Source organism: Cryptotermes secundus, unplaced genomic scaffold, assembly GCF_002891405.2.
Source record: "Cryptotermes secundus unplaced genomic scaffold, Csec_1.0 scaffold632, whole genome shotgun sequence".
In the NCBI taxonomy this organism is placed as follows: domain Eukaryota; kingdom Metazoa; phylum Arthropoda; class Insecta; order Blattodea; family Kalotermitidae; genus Cryptotermes; species Cryptotermes secundus.
In genome coordinates this window covers 1091893-1114683 of record NW_019738356.1, presented here as the reverse complement: position 1 = coordinate 1114683, position 22791 = coordinate 1091893, and the positions used below count along the sequence as shown (strand labels likewise).

General features: G+C 41.7%; 1 long non-coding RNA gene across 2 annotated transcripts; it reads right to left on the bottom strand.

Moving 5' to 3' along the window:
* Positions 1-17047: 17047 nt before the first annotated feature.
* Positions 17048-20735, bottom strand: LOC111870850. Of its 2 annotated transcripts, none has more exons than XR_002843936.2 (3): positions 20531-20735; positions 18097-18153; positions 17048-17506 (listed from the first exon to the last, which is right to left on the bottom strand). It is a non-coding gene; the product is annotated as an uncharacterized LOC111870850 (long non-coding RNA). The 2 variants fall into 2 exon arrangements; XR_002843937.2 differs by lacking the exon at positions 20531-20735 and adding an exon at positions 18914-19176.
* Positions 20736-22791: the final 2056 nt, after the last annotated feature.

Here is a 22791-nt window from a genome sequence, read left to right as displayed (position 1 = left end):
TGACGTTTAATAATACGAACACTTTGGAGTCTGCAGGCTTTTCTGGATTCTTGATGCAAAACAATTGCAAGCATACTTCGGAGTTAATGTGTTCTCAAGAACCGTCCATAAGCAATAACAACGTTAAGTCGAAATCATTATAACATGTGACGAATAGGGTTATGTTTCTGAAACTTAAGGCTCACACATATTTTTCATTATTTTAACCACTCTCACGTTATAATTCTGTAGTTTTGTCCAAAAAACATAATGAAGAATGCCTTCTTCTGGGATGTGGCGCCGTGTAGATATTGTATAAACAGATGTTTCGGAGGAGCGTATCGCCTCCGTCTTTAGGGTAGAAGAAAATAAATCTGCAAGCGATGAACCAGCGTGAGCAGGTGGCTGCAACCATCTACCCTGAAGATGGAGACGATACGTTTCTCCGAAACGTCGGTTTATACAATATCTACACGGCGCCACATCCCATAAGACGGCATTCTTCATAGAAAAACCTTTTAGTAAAAATTTTTGCATGTCAAACTTGTACAGAATTCGGTTATCACTTTGCCAGTCAGTACTTTTCCAACCAGATTATTTCACGCGGCTGTGCCGTATTGTCCAGGGCTCGGTAATTGCATACAGTATCGGAGATAGTTTTAGTATGTCCTCGTGAAAAGCAAACTCGTTATCAAACTGTTTGTTCTGTTTCGTATTGTTTCTTGGTAACCAATTTTTACTTCCGACTGCTAGCCTACTTTCATGTCGCTGATATCCTATCAAGCACAAATGAGAGACAGGGCATGCGGTGGCGTAGTTGGTTGAGGCACTATGCTACAAGCCAGGAGTCGCGGGTTCGATTTCCGGCGAATTCATTGGGTTTTTCAATTGACGTAATCCTTCCAGCCGCACTATTTGTCTTGAGGATCGTAAAGTAAGGAAAGTAAAGCTATCCCTGTAACAGGCCGTGGAGACCCATAAGGTTGTGAGACGTCGAGGTTCTCACATTTTCTAGACAGTCGGCTCACAGATGGCAGCAAGGTTGTCACCCCTACGCGCCGGCCGCCCTTTAACCCAGGAAGATTTCTGGTACCCATTTCTGTTAGAGGCCGAGTCGACCCCAGTGCCATAGTGAGGCTGGAAGGATTAGGTCACTTGAAAAAATCCACCTCATCGGGATTCGATCCCGCGACTTTCCGGCTTGTAGCATAGTGCCTCAACCAGCTACGCTACAGACTCGTATGAAAGACATTTGTTGGCAGAAAGCAGAGTTGTTTAAATGTTGGATCTTGTGGCATATATACTATCCACTGTTCATTATAGGATCAATATCTCCAGTACTATCAGAAAAATGTGGTCATGTAGGATATAGTTCTTTGTAAATACTGCCAACTTTACGTAACTACCTGATTTACCGACGGAGAAATTGCAGCCGGTGTCTGAGGATTATAGAGTTCGTTAACAGAGGGCTCGCAGTAGCGTAAAGGACGAGTTTATCGTTTGTCGGCATAACAGAGTCCTGCATGTATGACAATTGTACTGTGCGCATAATAGCTGTTTTATGATGGGGCTAAAGTATTTATCTGCGTAAGTAGATTATCATGAGGTTCTGTATAAATACGAATAGAGGAAGGGTAAAGTTGTGCATATACTTAATTAAGTACCACGTCATGAAGACATGGGAATTGGAGGCATAGCTAGCTTCACCATTCTTTATCCTGGCATTAGATGGAGGTCAGTGGTCAGCTTCACGCCCTGGTCACTTTACCCCTTTGGAAAGAGTCTGCGTTATCCATTGGATAGGAGATTAGGTGGGCCCCAGAGACGGTCTGGACGCTGTGGAGAAAAGTCTCTTGCCTTTGCAGGGACCCGAACCCCGGTTCCTGGGTCGTACATCCCGTAGTCCATCTGTATACAGACTGATATATCTCGTACGAAACATAAATACGGGTAAGAGTCGTATCTTCAGGGATATAACGCCGTGTAGTCGGTTGAAAGTCATTGGACGTTTCGGTAAAACATGTCGCACCCGTCGTCAGGGTCGAATAATAGCCAAACAAGAAACCAGTATGAAGCTGAGCATCGGTTGACTTGTAACGAACTGTACTGTCCCAGAAGACACCACATGTCGCACCCGTCGTCAGGGTCGAATAATAGCCAAACAAGAAACCAGTATGAAGCTGAGCATCGGTTGACTTGTAACGAACTGTACTGTCCCAGAAGACACCACTCTCCATAACCACAGATGTGAGAAGTCAAATCGTACATAGAAATAGCACTACGCGGACAAAATCTAATACTGAAGAATGCCGTCTTCTGGGATGTGGCGCCGCGTACATCTTGTGTGAACCGACGTTTCGGAGGAACGTATCGCCTCCATCTTCAGGGTAGAAAAATCTGCGAGCGAGGAAGCGGTGTGAGCAGGTGGCTGCAGACTGAGTCACCAATCGAAAACATCCAGCTATATAAGAACAGGGAGGGAGGGAGAGCTGGGTGTTTACGACTGGTGACTCAGTCTGCAGCCACCTGCTCACACCGCTTCCTCGCTAGCAGATTTTTCTACCCTGAAGATGGAGGCAATACGTTCCTACTAAACGTCGGTTCACAATAGATCTACACGTCGCCACAACCCAAAAGACGACATGCTTCATGATCACCGCCGTGAAAAAACTAAAATCTTACAAAATTTAATGCTTTTAATGTTACAGCACGTGGTACGTCCATTAAGAGGATAGATTAGCTTGCCTCGGTTTGTATGCTCCTTATTCTGAAATATGCACGATTTTTATGGTAGTTCATAGATCGGACCACTCTGTGATTCTGGATCCTCATTTGCCCAGGAGAGAGATTATTTCAGTCAACAACTGCATCTTCAAACCCCCACACAGATCCACTGACTCTCCTACCAGTCGCTAATGTACGTACATAGCTATTAGATTTGTATACCGAATTCTCCATTATATTGACTCTGGATTGGACCCTGTGGTTGTTTGGTAATATGTCTCATCGCTATGTGAAGTGGCAGGTACTGGGAATCAACTAAGATTAATCGAAATGGAATTTCTAAATGCCAAAAGTGATGCTTAAACTGTTGATCGTACAAAGGCTCGACCCAGAGAGATGACAGCACGTATCCATCTGCATTTGCACGGACAGACAGGGAAGTATGCTCAAACTGCTTCTGGAACGAGAGCACGTCATCATCAGCTAGTGACGTAGATCGTTACGTCACCATTAGAAAGTCACTAGTGTCTGTTTTCAACATATTTCCGGGATTCATATGCCGATGGGAAATTCACACATACTTACAGGGGACTTTTTTTGTCGTAAAATTGCCTGCATCAAGTTATGTCGTAACTTTGTTCGTAGAGTAGATGGAGTTTAGATGTCTTGAATTCTCTGCTCCTTTTGTGAGTTGTCGGTATGTGGCTTATGTAGCATCGAATTGATAGGATGACTGATGAATTACAAGGGATTTGGAAGGAAGCGACCGTTGCGTGATCGGAGGCACTAGGAATGACCTAAACTACTGAGGACCTCACTAAGGATAGCTGGAGTACTAGCCGAGATTCAAACCGATTACCTCAAGAATAATATTCTAGAGCGTTACCTCTAGACCAGCCTGTTGGAAAAATTCCCTTCTTAATGGCCCTCCTGAATGCGGTATCTCGCGGTTTTCCTCATTCCATCCAGGCAAATTCCATGTTGTTATGCCACTACCTTGTCCTTCCGTGGTAAAGGTGAAGCTATCCCTGTAACAGACCATGGAGGACCATAGGGTTGTGAGATGTCGAGACTCCAACATTTTCTAGAGAGTCGACAATCGTTGAGGTTTTCAGCCTTCCGCGCCGGCCGGCCGCCCTTTACGCCCAGGAAGATTCCTGGTACTCATTTATGTTAGAGGCTGAGTCGACCTCAGGGCCACATTGCGGCTGGAAGGATTAGGTCAATTGAAAAATCCAGTGGCTTCATCGGGAATCGAAACCGTCATCTACCGTGTGGTTTTCAAATTCATAATTTAAATTTATGGTTATTAAACGACGCTGAGTAAAATAATTAAAAGAATCGATGAAAATGTTATACGGGGTTCTTCTTTTTTTTTAAATGTCTGGACTAACATTTGTGACTGTTTCTGATGGAAGAGATGATGAAATGTAGCCAGAGATAAATTATTTCAGCTGAAGTTCACATTAAAAATTTATTTATGTCTCGTGGCCTCACGGATCCCGAATGTTGAGACGAACTGGTTCAGAGGAATGTGAAACTATCGATTGCCAGAGACTGTGTTCATTTGTCTGTGAACATACGAGAGAGGTAAATGACAGATCGCGAGAATGCGTCTCGTGAAACGTGAGAGAGGGCCTTGTCTTTCACTTGTAATGAGAACTCACGTTCAGGATGTCGAGTCTGAAGGATTTCATATCAGGATCGTAAATTCGTGCGAACAGGAGCACTGGAATGTAGGCTACTTGCTGAGCATGTGTTGTGTGACCCACGTAAGAAGAAATAAATTTCAACAAGACCAGAACCGTTACCGCTTTGTATTCACATTACCAATATTCATGAGGCACAGTTTTTTGAGAAGGTAGTAGTTGCTAAGCTTGTCACGATAGCCCTCTCCTTTTATGAACCCAGCAGAATTACCGTGTCCACAAGAAGATACCGCTGGAACCTGTTCTGAGCGAAATCGGTCCAGTCCATATTCCATTTCCTTCAGACCTAATATTAGTGTTATCCTCATGTCCGCACACATATATCTTATATACGTTTATGCTGTTAACTATGCAGACTTTGTGGCCTCCTTTCTCACCCTACATGTTTTCATCACACTAATAATATTTATAATGGGCGCTGTTACAAGCCCGAAGATCGCGTGTTCGATTCCCAATGAGGTCATAGTTTTTTATTGACTTAATCCTTCCAGCCGCACTGTGGTCATGAGGTCGACTCAGCCTCTAACATAAATGAAACTAAAACAAACTAAACTCCGAGGCTTTTAGTCCGCAAGCGCACTATATACCGACCGAGCGACCGTCGCTTGTCGGCGAAGTTAGTGCCAGCTTTTGCGGATAGAGGGTGTCGCGTGGTCAGCGCAACGGCTCCCCGCGGCCGTTCATTTCTGTTTTCTAGGCCGGAACCGCTATTTCCTTGAAGTAGCTCCTCAGTTATGCCCACGAGGCTGAGTGGACCCCGTTCCAGACCCACTACTTCTCAGAAAATCTGGTAGCGCCGGGAATCGAACCTGGGACCTCTGGATCTGACCACTAGACCACAGAGGCTGTCCTCTAACAGAAATGAGCACCAGAGATCTTCCTGGCGATAAAGGGGGCCTGCACGTAGGGCTGACAACCTTGCCGCTATCTGTGAGCCGATTGGCTAGAAAATGTTTGTAGAGCCTCGACGTGTCGACGGTATGGACCTACGCGGTCTGTTACAAGGGTAGCTTTATCTTTTACCAGGAGAACTGGTTTCTCCCCATGTTCCATTTATTTGTTCGTAGACGCTATATTTTGCGTTTATATTGGTTTCTTTTCGTTCCAACAGAAGATGAATGCTCCCATGCACGCCTTGAATGCCATCCAACTCGTGGACTGTCAAGGCTTATTCGAGAACAGATGAGATTGTTTCCCAAGGTTCACAAGTTACACGCACCCAGTGCTTACTGGACAGAGAAATTCATAGACTTCAAAACATTTTCGTTTTTGAGGAATGGCAGATGGGGGAGAAGTTCAGCCAAAAATCTAGCGGTGACGTGGGAACACGCGAATCACATTGGTATATATATATCTGGTTCTATGGCAGTTGGCCTGCAGCCGCTTGGGAGCCAGTTGTGGAGATCTGCCAACGTCACGCGACCTTCAGCACATAAAGACGACAGGACTGGGGTTTTCAGACAGCGATTTGACTGTTCGCTGGGATGAAGGCTGTTAAAATTTTCAATTCGAAATAGTAGCTGTTGTTATGAGCATAATACGTATTGGATATGAGGTTACTCACAGCAGTGACCATGAGGAATACTGACTTCTGTAATGTGACTCCGTACATTCCGATAGAATTTCACCAAGAATACGTAGAAACAGCCCACTCAGCCTTATATCCAATGGGTACCGGGGGCTCCTTCCCCGGGGGTAAAGCGGCCGAGGCGTGAAGCTGACCGCTCACTTCCAACTAGTGCCGAGGTCAAGAAAATGTGGATCTATACATCCACTCCCCCATACGTCTTCATGGCGTAGTGCTTAATTAGTTAAGCACTGGGACAACTTTACCTTACCATCAGGGATTCATATTATAGGGTTTTATCTGTCCGTGGAGAACAGAAGTTCAGCATTTAAAGACAACATTGATATATGGAGACGGTGTTTGCGTGCGCTTAGCTCAGATACTAGAACACTTATCCCCTCCTTAGATTACTAGACTGCAGTAAGCCACCCAGAAGTTCAAGTCCAGTTTCGAGAGCCTTTGAAAACGGAATCCCTCTTGTTCATATTAGCTGGTGTCCACCTCGAACGAAGTGTCGAAGGACCCAGGTCTCAGCGTCACCCTTCCCTTATGTGAGCCAAGCTTCTTACTACTAGCTTTTCCGGATTTGAATATGGAACATCCTGAGAAACAAGTAGTTGGAATAACAGAATTAAACTTAGGCATAGGAGAGAGGTACAAGTTAAAGTTGTCTCTGTGCTTAACTAATTAATTACTACGCCATTAAGGCGTATGGGAAAGTGGATGTATAGATCCACATTTTCTTGAACTCCGCACTAGGTGGAGGTGAATGGTCAGCTTCACGCCATGGCCGCTTTACCCCCGGAGAAAGGACCCCTGTACCCATTGGATATTAAGTTGGGTGGGCCCTAGAGCCGATCTGGACGACGTGGAGAAGAGAAAATTCTTGATCTCTCGGTCGTCCAGCCCGTAGCCAGTCGCTATACAAACTGAGCTATCCCAGTTCTATAGGAGAGAGGATAATATTAATTTTGTTTTCCGTCAGTTCTTTGTAAGTAGACTATATAGCTTCGAATGATAGGACGACAGATGAATTGTCGTCGTCCAGGAGTTGCACGACTCCTAGATTCGTGAATCAGTAAAATATTCTGGCATTTAGACCGTTGCTAGGCAACGACCGTGAAATAAGCAACTATACAAGAGCCATTTCTAACTAACGACTCCGCAAACAGGCGTGATTCCACGGCAGCAGTTGGGTACAGCAACAGAGGAACGGTGTTTTCTGTGCGGTCCGTGCCGAAATGTTATAAGCAGGACAGTTAGTGAAGTGAGGAGGCAGTGAGTTAGTAAGGGAACTTTTTCGTTCCGGTCATTGTGAGTTGTTGCTGTTAGAAGCTGGTGGCTGAGACAGGGGGCAGTTCGGGAATCCAGAGTGAGGGGAACATCTGCCGTTGAAAGCCTTTACCATGCAACGGCTAGTGAAGACATTGAAGGTGTATGGCATGCTGTAGTTAACTGTGAGGTGTGTGAAACAGTTATAGTTACTTGTAGTCACGAGTTGTAAGAGTCCAGTAAATCCATTTACCAATTCAAACCCCGCTTCGAGTCACTGAACACGTGACAATATGATGATGGGCCCTGCGGGACTCGCAACTAAGAACGACTGTGCTGGCGAGGGCCACCAGTAATTTACCCGACCTACCGACGGACAAATTCGGAAAGGATATGGAAGGAAGTGGACTTTTTTCTTCAAAGGATTAAAAAAAACACGAAAGAATCTCAGTCAGTGTATCCCGTGTCCCGGGAGAGATTCGAACCGAACATCTTACGAATACAAGTGAAAAGCCTTACCACGTAAGCCAAATTACCGCTTGAGTAGTCGTTATTGGACCGCCTCTGTGGTCTAGTGGTCAGGAGTTCCTGGCTACAGATCCATCGGTCCTGGGTTCGATTCCCGGCGGTACCAGATCTTCTAAGTAGTGGGTCTGGAACGGGGTCCACTTAGCAACGTGAGGATAATTGAGGAGCTATTTCAAGCAAATAGTGGCTCCGGTCTAGGAAACCGAGATTAACGGCCGCGGGGATTCGTTGCGCTGACCACGCGACACCCTCTATCCGCTAAAGTTAGCACTGTTTCTTTAATGCTAGTGGGGTGGGACTAAGTCCTTTGTATTGCGGCTACTTCTGGCCTATAGTACTAGCCCCAGATGATAGGTGAGGGTGATTGTGGAGCAATTGGTGAAANTCTCCAGGCACCTAGGTAATGACTTAAATTTTCAATCCCAAATTTAATCTTCAACACAGATCCCACTTGATCAGACCCCGGGATCGAACCCGGGCCGCCGCGGCGGGAAGCCAGCGACTAACCGCTTGAGCTATGGCGCGGCCTAAAGTTGGCACTAACTTCGCCGATAAGCGGCGATCGCTCGGTCGGTATAGTTCGCTTACGGACTGCAGGTCACGGAGTTTGTTTTGTTTGTAGTCGTTATTAACTTTCTAAAATGCATTGCTAACTGTGGTACCATGAAGGAACTGTGCATTCTGCACGCAGAGCGCAGATTATGTGAATAACACAGTTTGCTGGGAAGTGATGTGCTGTAGCGTGGTAGCATAGGTACAACCGTTTCGGAGGAACTTTCTGCCCCTATCTTCATGGTAGAAGAATTTTCATAATGTAATATCTGGAATTTGTCTGGATAGACTGGTTAAAACCACAATAAACTTAAGGATGGCCGGTCTCCACGGAAAAGATTCGAACACAGGACTTCCTGAAGTCGAAGGATGGTAGCCGGGATAGCTCAGTGAGCATAATCACTAGGTCACGGGGTAGGAGTTATGGTTGGATCCTCGGCAGAGACAAGAAATTTCCCTCTTCTTCACAGCTTCCAGACCGGCTCTGCGTCCACCCTGTGTCCTATCCACTGGGTACCGGGAGCTGTTTTCCCCGGGGTCAAAGCTTTCACGACTTAAAACACCTCTTATTACCGAGGTTATTGCGTGGATCTGTACCTCCACTTCCCCATACATATGTGGAATATATAATTTCCGTTTTACCATTGAATCTTGTTCTTGCGCAGGATGCTTTGTGGGATGGCAAGCTTCCCGCTGTTCGTGCCGGTGATTGAAGAGATTCCGCCCCCAGACGCCTATCAGGACGCCGAGGACAGCAAAGATGGAGACGACGCCCAGCGGCTGATGTATACTCTCGGCGTCCCCGCGCGCTGTCGTCAAGACTCCTATAGGTAGAAGAAATATTTATATCGCGTATTGTTGTAAGACACATCAGAGTGACAGCAGAGCAGTTACTGACGTTTCGGAGAATCTTATCGCCTCCATCATCAACGCAGAAAACTTAAGCGATTTTAACTTTACAGTTGGCTTGCGCCCTGAAGATGGAGGCAGGACGTTCCTCTAAAACGTTAGTAACTTCGACAGGACTGCATGTTATCACAACCTGAGGCACAGTTTATCACCATCGAAGTGACAATGTTGGATCTGGTGTTCTTTGGTGACACATGAAATTGTTCTAGAGGTTTAACACTTTAGGATCCAAGTCACCGGGAAGAACCCATCTTGTTATCTTTTTTCTCTCCTATTTCCTACTTTATCTTCTATTCTTCTTTCCCTTCTCCTACCTGTTTCTTATTTATTCCCCTGCCCTTGTTCTTTTCTCTTATTTTTTGTTTGTTTCTCTCTTTCTTTCTCATCCTCCAACTTTATCTCTACCTTTTGCTTCATACCCCTTTTCTCTTCTTTTCCCCCATTATTTCTTCTCATATTTTTGCCTTCTTGTCCGCATCGTGCCCTTTCCATGCCCTCGCCCACAGAATTGTGGGTACAGTGTCCGAGAGGCACAAATAGTTCCAATCAATGACACCAGGCAGCGGTACGTGGGAGGTTCCGTTGAAATGGCTGTCAGCAGTAGAGCATGAAGGCTGCAAGCGTAAAACTACTAATATGGCAAACTCATTGCGAAATTTGAATGAAATCCGTCAAACTGGCCAGGCGCTAGCGAAGTCCCCATGAATACAGATGAATAGCATTCCAAAAAACCCTTTTCTGTTTCAGGGGGCCCTGAAAACAAAATCCGTAAAAATCTCGGAATAGCTGGCTACGGGCTGGACAATCAAGGGGTCGTAGTAGAATCTCCATTCGGGCAAGAATTTTTTCTTTCCGACGTCGTCCAGACCCGTTCTGGGGCCCACCTAGTGGATTCCATGGGCTCTTTCCTCAGAGGTAAAGAGGCCGGGGTATGAAGCTGATAAGTCTTAAATCTAGTGCCGAGGTTATGAATGCGTGGAGCTATACTTCCATTCCCCAAGTACTCTTCTTAGCATAGTGTTTAAATAATTAAGACCTAGGGAGAACTTAGAGCCAGGATAGCTCAGTCGGTATAGCGACTGGCTACAGGCTGCACAGCCGGGGTCCAATTCCGTACAGGGCACACGATTATTCTACAAAGGGTATCAGGGGCAAAACGGAAGGAACTTACTGCTGACGACCTAGGTCAAGAATGATGGTGGAGCCATATCTCCACCCTCCCAGACGTCTTCATGGCCTGGAGCTTAATTAATTAAGCACAAGAACAACTTTACTGTCTTCGGACTTAGCCCGAGCCTCCACGGTGGGGAACCTTAGTCTGTGGAGCTATTAATATTACTGTAAGAAGGCGGTCGCCTTTATGTGAGACGCCCATTCGTCTTTATTATTCGCCTCTCACTTCCATTTCTTCATTTTCAGCAGGCGTAAACCAATCGCAATGTCTTACGTCCATCATTTTAACACTTTTTATTGTTCTATCACCTCTTTTTCCGCCTCTTTTCATTTTTTTAATTTCTTAATCTTTCCACTTAATAGACTCGCTCATGACTGCCATCTGAGCCCTCCCTTCCTTAATTTACTTACCCCTCAGTTTTTCTGTTCTGAAGACGGAGGAATGAAATTCCCCCCAAAACGTTCCCACCTCTCAACCAAAGAACACGTCGTATTATATTTCAGTGGCTTGAAAACTTCAAATCTCATACAATTTAAAATTATCATCCCATTTATTAATGGATCTCTTGAGCGATGACTGGTCCTCAGACTATATATCCATTTCTCACCCTATTTCATACTCCCTTATTTTATCGCCTGAATAATATTTCGTGAAGATTAAAAATGATCAAAACAATGATTTTGGATCCTATGTATATTCGGAATGGTTGCACATTTCCACTGCTGTTTAATTTCAGTTTTGCTGAGAATGTGTCTAGAGAGGAAATAAAATTAATCAGAGGATGTGATTACCGTATTTACGCATGTATAGGCCGCACATTTTTTGCCAAAAATTCAAGAGGAAAACTGGGGTGCGGCTTATATTCGAAATATTCGAAATCACACTTCATTTTAAAAAAATTATATTCATAATTAGTAATACAGGGTGTTCTACTCCTGAAATAATATTCCAAGAAAATTATTTTTTCTATAATTTCTGTCTGAAAATTGTGCTGCGGCCTATACACGCACGCGGCCTATACATGCGTAAATACGGTATATTTATACAAAAGAGGAATTATTTCATGGTTTAGAAATTCATGGATGTAAATGATATCGATTGAATTCATCTGACACAGAATAGAGGCCATTAGTGTGGCCTTGTGAACGTGGTAATGAATCTTCCAAGTTCAATAAAATAGTAGAAATTTATTGAGTACTTGAGAAACCATTAGCTACTTGAAAAGGGACTCATCTTCATTGGTTGGTTGACGAGAACTCTTTGATGTCGTATAGTAAAAGTAAAAAGTAAGTAAAGCTATCCCTGTCCCAGGCAGTGAAGACCCATAGGGTTGAGAGACGTTGAGGGTCCCACACTATCTAGACAATCGGTTCAAAGATGGCGGTAAGGTTGTCAGCCTTACGCGCCGGCCGCGCTTTACTCCCCAGGAAAATTATTTAATTAATTCCTGGTACTCATTTCTGTTAGAGGCTGAGTAAACCCCAGGGCCATAGTGCGGCTGGAAGGATTAGGTCAACTGAAAAAAATCCAAATACCTCATCGGGACTTGAATGCAAGACCTTCCGGCTTGTAGCATAGCCCCTCAACCAACTACGCTACTACTCTTTGATGTCGAGACTATAAAAATTGTAGACTGATATAATTATTCGGGTGCATTCTCCCCAGATCTATTTAATTATCTAAAAAATTGCAAGACATTCAAAACTATACATTTTGCATAAAATATGAGTTTCGTTTTGTCTACTACTTTCCTTCAAAGCTTTTCGCTCTGATGAATATTTATGGAGTTTCTCGAGAAGTATGTTGCCATGTAGTGTGTCCATTATTGTTCAGTTTTGACAGAAATCAGAATCTGTAAACATATTTCGTTAAAACTTCCCTTTATCCAGTGCCATGAAAATGATTTTAACAGTTTTGAAGTTGTTGCATGTGGACAGATCGGCAGAGAGGCTGTGAAGCTACCCTAGGTTAATTTTTCCAAATTTTTCTTTTGATTTCACTAAGAGAGACAATTTTATCCAGAATTACGAAAATCAAATGAATTCCCATAATTTGATTGTACTTGAGGGAAGGAACACTGCAGTGTGAAAATTTAAAAAAGGGGAAAAAATAATGCAATAAAATTGTTATCCTCTTATAGCTCGCCGGGGTAACTTAGTTAAAAGTTTCCCTTCCACAGGGCACCAGTAGATATACTGGCTTAAAAGTGAACGCTATTTCTCCCCCCCCCCTTACCTACTTCTGTGGATTTTGGTTATAAAATGTTTTTATCAGTTTAAAACACGATGGTTAAGCCTACTGTATGAACCGCCTGCCTTAACATTAAAAAACTCTTTTTCCTGAATTAGTATGTTACTGTGCTACATCTCTCTTCTCCACGTCGTCCAGACCGGCTCTGGGGCCCGCCCAGCCTCCTATCCGATGGGTACTGGGGGCTCTTTCCACGGGGGTAAAGCGGCCGAGGCTTGTAGCTGACCACTCACCTCCAACTAATGCCGAGGTCAAGAAAATATGGATCTATACAGCCATTCCCCTATGCGCCTTCATGGCGTAGTGCTTAATAAGCACAGGGACAACTTTACCTGTGCTGCTTACGATCCTTGACATAAAAGCAACTGTGACATGAGATTTTCAAGGTCATTGACTATGAAGAGCGCCATATTCTGGAATGTAACACCATGCATTTTGGGAGAAGTTTACCAAAACCTCAGGAAACTTCTACCAGACGCGATAGCCTCACATTCAAACATTAGTTATTTTTTCTGTACTGCATTAATCGTTTTATCCCCCTGAGGGAGAAGTGGGCAGAACTTGCCGCCTGTCACTTCTCCTCACACCCTCGAACCCACCCCCTTGTCTGAGATTTTTCTTCTGCGCATTCAAGGTTACTCTTGGCCTTGTTCGAAGTTACGTGGAACTTGCTTTAATGCATATGTATAGGAGACAATGACGGAACAAATAACTCTTCTGTTTGTCAGACGAATCGTAAGGAATGTATCTGTGTGTGTGTGTTTTGTTTACATTAGCTTAGATAACATGATGCCAAGTAATCATCTGGCAGCTGGAAAATTTGCAAGTTTGTTCATTACCTCGTCACGCGAGTTGTTGCTAATGGACAGGAGGTGGACACAGCGGGTTGGATTAATTAGAAGGTGTTGATTGGCATTAGCACCCCAGCCCCACTCCAGTTCATAAAACAGCCGTGATAGAGTAGAAAGAGTACAGTGTTCAGATGCAGCCCTATTCTTGTTATGTAACATTTCAACTAACAAGTACACATTCAGTTTAAATCAGTCAGGCACGCAAGCCGCGATCCCTGTAGGAAGATGTCGAATTTACTGGAATTATGAAGCCTAATATTTGTATCCTTATTAGTTATTTAACGATGCTTTCGGTAGCCCATACAAGANGAGGGTCCCACACTATCTAGACAATCGGCTCAAAGATGGCGGTAAGGTTGTCAGCCTTACGCGCCGGCCGCGCTTTACTCCCCAGGAAAATTATTTAATTAATTCCTGGTACTCATTTCTGTTAGAGGCTGAGTAAACCCCAGGGCCATAGTGCGGCTGGAAGGATTAGGTCAACTGAAAAAAATCCAAATACCTCATCGGGACTTGAATGCAAGACCTTCCGGCTTGTAGCATAGCCCCTCAACCAACTACGCTACTACTCTTTGATGTCGAGACTATAAAAATTGTAGACTGATATAATTATTCGGGTGCATTCTCCCCAGATCTATTTAATTATCTAAAAAATTGCAAGACATTCAAAACTATACATTTTGCATAAAATATGAGTTTCGTTTTGTCTACTACTTTCCTTCAAAGCTTTTCGCTCTGATGAATATTTATGGAGTTTCTCGAGAAGTATGTTGCCATGTAGTGTGTCCATTATTGTTCAGTTTTGACAGAAATCAGAATCTGTAAACATATTTCGTTAAAACTTCCCTTTATCCAGTGCCATGAAAATGATTTTAACAGTTTTGAAGTTGTTGCATGTGGACAGATCGGCAGAGAGGCTGTGAAGCTACCCTAGGTTAATTTTTCCAAATTTTTCTTTTGATTTCACTAAGAGAGACAATTTTATCCAGAATTACGAAAATCAAATGAATTCCCATAATTTGATTGTACTTGAGGGAAGGAACACTGCAGTGTGAAAATTTAAAAAAGGGGAAAAAATAATGCAATAAAATTGTTATCCTCTTATAGCTCGCCGGGGTAACTTAGTTAAAAGTTTCCCTTCCACAGGGCACCAGTAGATATACTGGCTTAAAAGTGAACGCTATTTCTCCCCCCCCCTTACCTACTTCTGTGGATTTTGGTTATAAAATGTTTTTATCAGTTTAAAACACGATGGTTAAGCCTACTGTATGAACCGCCTGCCTTAACATTAAAAAACTCTTTTTCCTGAATTAGTATGTTACTGTGCTACATCTCTCTTCTCCACGTCGTCCAGACCGGCTCTGGGGCCCGCCCAGCCTCCTATCCGATGGGTACTGGGGGCTCTTTCCACGGGGGTAAAGCGGCCGAGGCTTGTAGCTGACCACTCACCTCCAACTAATGCCGAGGTCAAGAAAATATGGATCTATACAGCCATTCCCCTATGCGCCTTCATGGCGTAGTGCTTAATAAGCACAGGGACAACTTTACCTGTGCTGCTTACGATCCTTGACATAAAAGCAACTGTGACATGAGATTTTCAAGGTCATTGACTATGAAGAGCGCCATATTCTGGAATGTAACACCATGCATTTTGGGAGAAGTTTACCAAAACCTCAGGAAACTTCTACCAGACGCGATAGCCTCACATTCAAACATTAGTTATTTTTTCTGTACTGCATTAATCGTTTTATCCCCCTGAGGGAGAAGTGGGCAGAACTTGCCGCCTGTCACTTCTCCTCACACCCTCGAACCCACCCCCTTGTCTGAGATTTTTCTTCTGCGCATTCAAGGTTACTCTTGGCCTTGTTCGAAGTTACGTGGAACTTGCTTTAATGCATATGTATAGGAGACAATGACGGAACAAATAACTCTTCTGTTTGTCAGACGAATCGTAAGGAATGTATCTGTGTGTGTGTGTTTTGTTTACATTAGCTTAGATAACATGATGCCAAGTAATCATCTGGCAGCTGGAAAATTTGCAAGTTTGTTCATTACCTCGTCACGCGAGTTGTTGCTAATGGACAGGAGGTGGACACAGCGGGTTGGATTAATTAGAAGGTGTTGATTGGCATTAGCACCCCAGCCCCACTCCAGTTCATAAAACAGCCGTGATAGAGTAGAAAGAGTACAGTGTTCAGATGCAGCCCTATTCTTGTTATGTAACATTTCAACTAACAAGTACACATTCAGTTTAAATCAGTCAGGCACGCAAGCCGCGATCCCTGTAGGAATATGTCGAATTTACTGGAATTATGAAGCCTAATATTTGTATCTTTATGAGTTATTTAACGATGCTTTCGGTAGCCCATACAAGTTGGCGTCAAATGGATAGGATGATTGCGCCTTTCAGACTCTGAATGCCCAATTATATGGGTCAGGACAAACATAAACTCCGTGGCTTGTAGTCCGCAAGTGAACTATACCTACCGAGCAACCGCCGATTGTCGGCAAAGTTAGTGCCAACTTTAGCGGATAGAGGTTGTCGCGTGGTCAGCGCAACGGATCCCCACGTCCGTTAATCTAGATTTTCTAGACCAGAGCCGCTATTTCCTTGAAATAGCACCCTAGTTATCCGAATGAGGCTGAATGGACCCCGTTCCAGACCCACTACTTCTCAGAAAATCTATAACTCACAATATTAGTCACGCACACCCCCCTACATGTGTCAGTACTGTAATATTTTTATTCGGAATTTCCTTACTACTCTGGTTTATAAAAAATATTTTTATTATACTTAGCTCTGTTTTGTGGTACTGATGTGTTCTCACTTATTTTAAAAAATTTGCTAGCTAAAGGTACACATATGTGTGGAAGCCCATAAATTCTGCTGTAAGGTCTCTTTCCTGATATAGTCAAAACAGTAGGTACTTCATTTTTGCCAGCAACTCCAGATAATATGTGATTGTGTAATGTCTTCATAGAAATGTTATCATTACTGGCAATTATTCACCAGTTGCAAAAGCTCTTGTTAATTGTTCGTAATTACATTAAACTTATTTCTTCTGTTCAGCAATTACTGTCTGGGGAAAATAAAAAGCAGTCACACCAGATACCGGACTACCCCACCTCAAATCTGGTAGATAACCAGATAAAACCTAACGTAATACAATATCTTTGCAGCCCACGCAACCTCGGGCCGACGCCTCCCCCATTGGGACGACCCACTAAGAGGAACCTGAATATTTTACTTGGACGGTTTTAACTTTAATTTTAACATACGACCCGCTTTGTGGGTGATTTTTTAAATGCAAGTGGGATACCCGCACTCGGGGTACTAGATGTTGTTGTGTTTTACGCTCCGATACGTGTAACATCTTCCATAAAAAACTGTATATTGTGATTGTTGAGCAGTGCAAGTGTTTCCATATTTTTGTTGTGGATGCCTCTGATGATGGCTCTTTGTGAGCCGAAACATGTAAGGCAAATGTGAGGAAATGGTGACAAGAATATATATTGTTACACTCGACGGAGGTTCTATTGGTAGTTGGTGGTATCAAACCGTTTGTAATTTCTGTTAATAATGCTACCAGAAACAGCCCAAACAATACTGTGTTACTGAACCACACAAATTCCTTTTCATAATGCACAAAAACAGGCTTCAAGTGGCACTAATGCTGTCAGCTATGAATTAGTAATGCAGGTTCTTAGCACTATTGTTCTTATCTTGCTAGAACATATCCTATTAGCATGAGAGAAGTTTGATAATCCTACTACCAGATTACAGGAAGATGTACAATAATTAATTTAAACCAGGTATGTAAATCTTCAGTCACGCCTTAAATGTCATTTTATTTGGTTAGAAATGTGCTGATTCATGTCTGTTGCAAAGAACTCTTATTGTTTTGCATCAGCTGTTAGTTCCTGAAGAATGTCTGAAGTGGTACACACTGCTACTCTTTACTTATTGGTTCTCTTTCTTCCACCAGCAGACCTGCAAGCATTATGGGCATGAAAGTCATAAAATGGACATCAAAGACTTGAACACACATTTCAGGTCAGATGTTGTTATTGTTGTATGATACATTTTCCATGTTCTCCTAATAACAGTATCACAGTATCCATTACAGACTGTGTCATAAGGCTGACAGATGATTAGGATGATGAAAGGTTGGTAAAGATGTGGAAAGAAGCAGCCTTGGCCTTAGTTTTGAGTTTTTACTAGTTTACACATTTGTGGATGTATAAAAGTGAAACGTAAATAAACCAACATAACCTATACAAACTCATAGATGAAAAGTGTTCTTTGAAGTGTTAAGAGACTGCTGCTATGAAATTTGTGTCTGTTGTTGCTACATAGAATACAAAGCATTGTAACTAATGGAGGAACATCACAAAAGGCATAATACACTATTCAAAACAGTTGGCACCAGTCAAACATTCTGATCACCTCTGTGAGGCCTTAATTTATGTAGAAGACACACAATGTCAGTAACTTCCCTGTCCTGTTGCTCAGAATTCTATGGCTTCCCAACAAGGGTATAACAACTTGTCATGTAACCTGCTTGAATTAACTCTACTTACAGTTTTATCCATGGAAGAGAATGAGTGACACGTTACACATACAGTTCCAAGTTATCCCTGGAAAGAAATTATAAGATATACTGTTCAAAGTGATGAACACTATTGTACACTTCACTGAATGAAATCACATTTCATGTGAAATGTCAACACTGCCCACAGCTGAGGCTCAGGTGATATTATAATTTTTCAACTTTTTGAAAATTTCTTCCAATTGCATCAGTTGTGGATTCGTTACATTAATGTATACTATTAATGTATCCAATCGACAACTAATATATACATATACACACACACATATACACCATTAAAGATTTAGTTCTCTTTAAGTTAGGTTTACACATCATGCTACTGCATATCCATTTGTACGTTTGGACAGAGACTGCTGAGGTTGGGTCGTCTTCAAATTTTGGACATACTCAAAAACTACAAAATTTCTAAAATGTGCAATGTCTTTACCCTTAATATTCTGAGGAAATGGGAATTTATGAAAATTCAGAACGTCAGAATTTTTAAAATTTTTAATATGACTATTTTTTGGATTTTTGAAAATACATGACCATTTACCTAAGCTTGATCAGACAGTTCCTGGTTTTGACAAAGATGTATTAAGGCAGGTTATGTTTGCATTGCTGAGAACTGTACAGAAGTGACAGATTTTCCTCATTCGTCCACACATTGCCCACGTCACTTGAGAACTAAGTTCCGTATTACGTTTTTGATAGTATTTATTTCCAATTTGATTTGTCTTCGATTCATGTAAAGTAGCTATATGACGCTTTCCAACATATTAGCGTGAGTATATATACACGGTACTTACGTATGTAGACCTGTACAGTTACGTGGGAGAACGTCGATTTAGTTTGAGATCGGAGTTATAACACATCTGTAAAATAAAACGTTGTTGTACCCACTAAGAGACACATTGTACACAAGGAATATGTATGTTTGGCAGGAGGGCGTACAACTCTAATATGAAAGGGTTAGTGAGTACACACACGGTGTTCTTATGCACATTTTTAATCCTTGACGCACTGAATTACAATTGACTTAGGCAATGGAAACTTGTTGTTTGTTCGCGGTTCAATACGTGGCCACTTCCATATTGATTACGTATTTAACAAGGGCAGCCAACATGATAATATTGATATAACATATGTATCGATTATCGTATATTGCTTTACCATGCCCGTAATAATGTTTAATTAAGGTTTATATTTGTAATTATGTATTGATTCCCTTGTGCGGGTGATCGGATGGAGAAGATTAATTCAGCGTAGAGATTGTCGGTTTGTAGGTACCCATATCACCTTATGAACCAATTGACTGATTATCACGAAAGTTAATATGGACGTTATGCCGTCGAAGGCCAAACCAACGGTGTACACTCTGATTTCGTATAGTAAGCGATTACAAACGTATGGATTCGTGAAGTTCTGAGGTGGGAGGGTCAATAGTGCCAGTTACACGAGGGTCCTGAAGTTATATATGGCCGTAGATCATGGGAAAATACCAACATTTCTCGAGATAATATATATAAATATTAAATATTTTCCAAATTGGGAAGATATTTTTAAGTTCCATCAGATATTGATTGGTTGTGTAAGTATATATTGTTTTACGGTCGTCTTAGGTTAAGGTAGAGTAGGTTTGCGCACTAGGCTACTGCGCATCCACCTGTTAGTGGGGCAGAGTGGTGGGATTGGGCTAGGTTAGGTTAGGTTAGGTTAGGTTAGGTTTGCGCACTAGGCTACTGCGCATTCATCTGTCATTGGGGCAAAGCTTGATCGGATGGGATTGGGTTAGGTTAGGTTTGTGCAAGAGACCACTGCGCATCCACCAACCATTCTGGCAAATCTTGATCAGATAGCGTCTGGTTTGGTTATATTAGGTTATTTGACGTATCATATCGAACCCCATACGTATAAGATCCTGAATATTCTCAAGGTTTATGTTTTTTTACGACTTTGGTATATAGTTAAATTATATAACTTACGAACATTTTAAATTTCGGGTATACTCGAAAATTTCAATTCCTTTAAAATTTATAAACATTTCTAATTTGTAATAACGTAGTTTATAAGAATGTAGAATATTATACTGTTTATTTTTTTTTATATGTGTGATCGATGAAGTGTTCGAGTATGAACCTGCCCAAACGTGTCGCTTCCCACCGAGGCTGAGCAAGTCATCTCGTTTCCGTCCTAACATTGCCCTAGGCTTGTAATAAGATGGGAAAGGCTGGAGTTATTCTCAATTGCACACGGATGGGTAGATTTTCTCACTGTTACTTACATTTTCGACATTTATTGAGAGGGAGAATGAAGGGTTGCGTTTTATGTTTTCGATGGTATTATTTATCACTTCCCTTATTTTGTTTCTATTCATGAAGATATCTAGAAGCATATTAGCGTGAATGTGTATACACGGTACTTACGTATGTAGACCTGTAGAGTTACGTGGGAAAACATCGATTCATTTGTAGATCGGAGTTATAACACATCTGTAAAATAGAATGCACTGGATGATGTTGTACCCACTAAGACACACATTGCACACAGCACTATGTATGTTTGGAAGAAGGGTGTGCAATGTGATTACAAGTATAGCACTAATGTAAACTGGTTCTTGAGTATACACACGGTCTTCTTATGCACACATAATATCCCCAATGCACTGAATGGTAATTAACTACAACAATGAAAACTTGTCTTTTGAATGCGGGTTTATGCGTGGCGACTTCCGCGTTGATCTATTTAACAAGTGTAGCCAACATAATAATATTGATATAACAGAAATGGTACAATTATTGTATCGAATATCGCTTGTACCATGTCCGTGATAATTTTTAATCATGGTTTATATTTGTAATTATGTATTTATTTCCTTGTGTAGGGGATCGGATGGAGAAAGATCAATGCTGCGTACACATTGTCGACATTTACTGAGAGAGAAAGTGAAGAGTTGCGTTTATATTTTCGATGGGATTCATGAAGGCATCTGTATTATTCTTAGAAACATATTAACGTGACTGTACGTGTATATATGTATATACACGGTACTTACGTATGTAGGCCCGTAGAATTTCACGAGAACACATCGATTATGTTGTATATCAAAGTTTTAATGCATCTGTAAAATCATATCCACTTTTCCTTGTTGTATCCATATGAAAACATGCACTGTATGTAATAGCGTGTTTATATTTACATTTATTTATTTATTTATTCAGTTGAGTGAGGAGGGTGGGGATTACGAGACGTAAGTACAAGGATGACGCCAGAAGAGAAAATGTCTTTCAATATGACTAATGTCATTTGTTCACTCGCTTCAGTCTCTAATGCAACACAAAATGTTCACGGTCTTTACTTTGTTTTAAAATGTCATTGGGATCGTATTTAACTGCAGTATGTTTCGGCCTTACGGGGCCATCTTCGAGCAATTGTTCATCAATTGAATCTCTACCAGTTTGTATGTCAGTGCATCCCTTGCTATTGCATATCGTCGTCCGCACTGAAATGTGTGTTTGTTTGAGAATGAACACTCCCTTCGCTCCGCGTTATTTTCATTTTGCGGCGTCGATGTTTTCCCCATTTCGTGTGTAGCTCTCAGTAGTCGGCAGGTATCCCTTGTATTGTCATTAGGTAGGTGGAACTGCGAACATTGCGTGTGTATGGTAGATACATGTGGCGGTGTAACACTTCTTTTTTTCCAATTGTCTCAATTCGTATTCCGTTGAATTTTTATCAGCTAATTCTAAGTCTAATGGGTGTGTTTGGTTTGTGTAGTTTTATTGTGTCTTGTAGGTTTGGGGCCGTGGAGTTCATGTTTGTGTATTTCCGTATGTTTCATTTTTGTATTGTGTATTTACATTATTTTAGCTTTTGTTTCATCATTTTTTGGTAGCGTGGGGTTGGGTTGGTAATCATTGTAAATTGATTGTCTTGTATGAAGTTTTTTGTGTATTTGTATTCTTTCTGTGTGAGTATTATTATTATTTTTTTTCATTTTCTGCTTTTGTTATTATGAATTGGTTCCTTATCATTTTTTTCTATTATCAATTTACATTCTCCTCTGTTCTTACTTATTACCTTATTGTTCTGGCTAACGTTTTTTTTATGTATATCGCAATTGCATGTCTGATCATTTTGTTCTGTTATATCCAAATGGTCAATTGCTGTCACAGCTTCAGGGACTAATGTTTCCATCAATTTATTATGCTTGTGGTGTAAATTATATGTTAAACCTTTGCTTAATAACTGCATTTCCTCCATGTAAAGTATGCGTTTCCACGATTTTATACTCTGTTGTAATTTGTGTTATTGTATATTGTGTTTGTTGTTTACTTGCTTAAGTCGCGCATTTTCTGTTGTTTTTTTTGTGTGTATTTTTATCATCTCTTATTGTAATTTCTAGTTCATGGACCGTTCGATGTTAATCAACGTTTGTTGCCATATGTTTACGTTGTGAATATGGACGTGGTAGAGTTGTGTGTCTAGTTGTTGTTTCTTTTCGTATAAGAATCTTATTTCATTCTTGATGCGTGTTAGCGTCTTTATGTGCGCATATTTTTGTACGAGTTTCCTTCTCAAATATATTATGTTTCAGTTGATGAACAGTTGCCTGAACATAGACATGTAAGGACGAAACATTTTGCAGTTAAGTGGCATTTTAAAATAACGGTTTGTGTTGCACTGG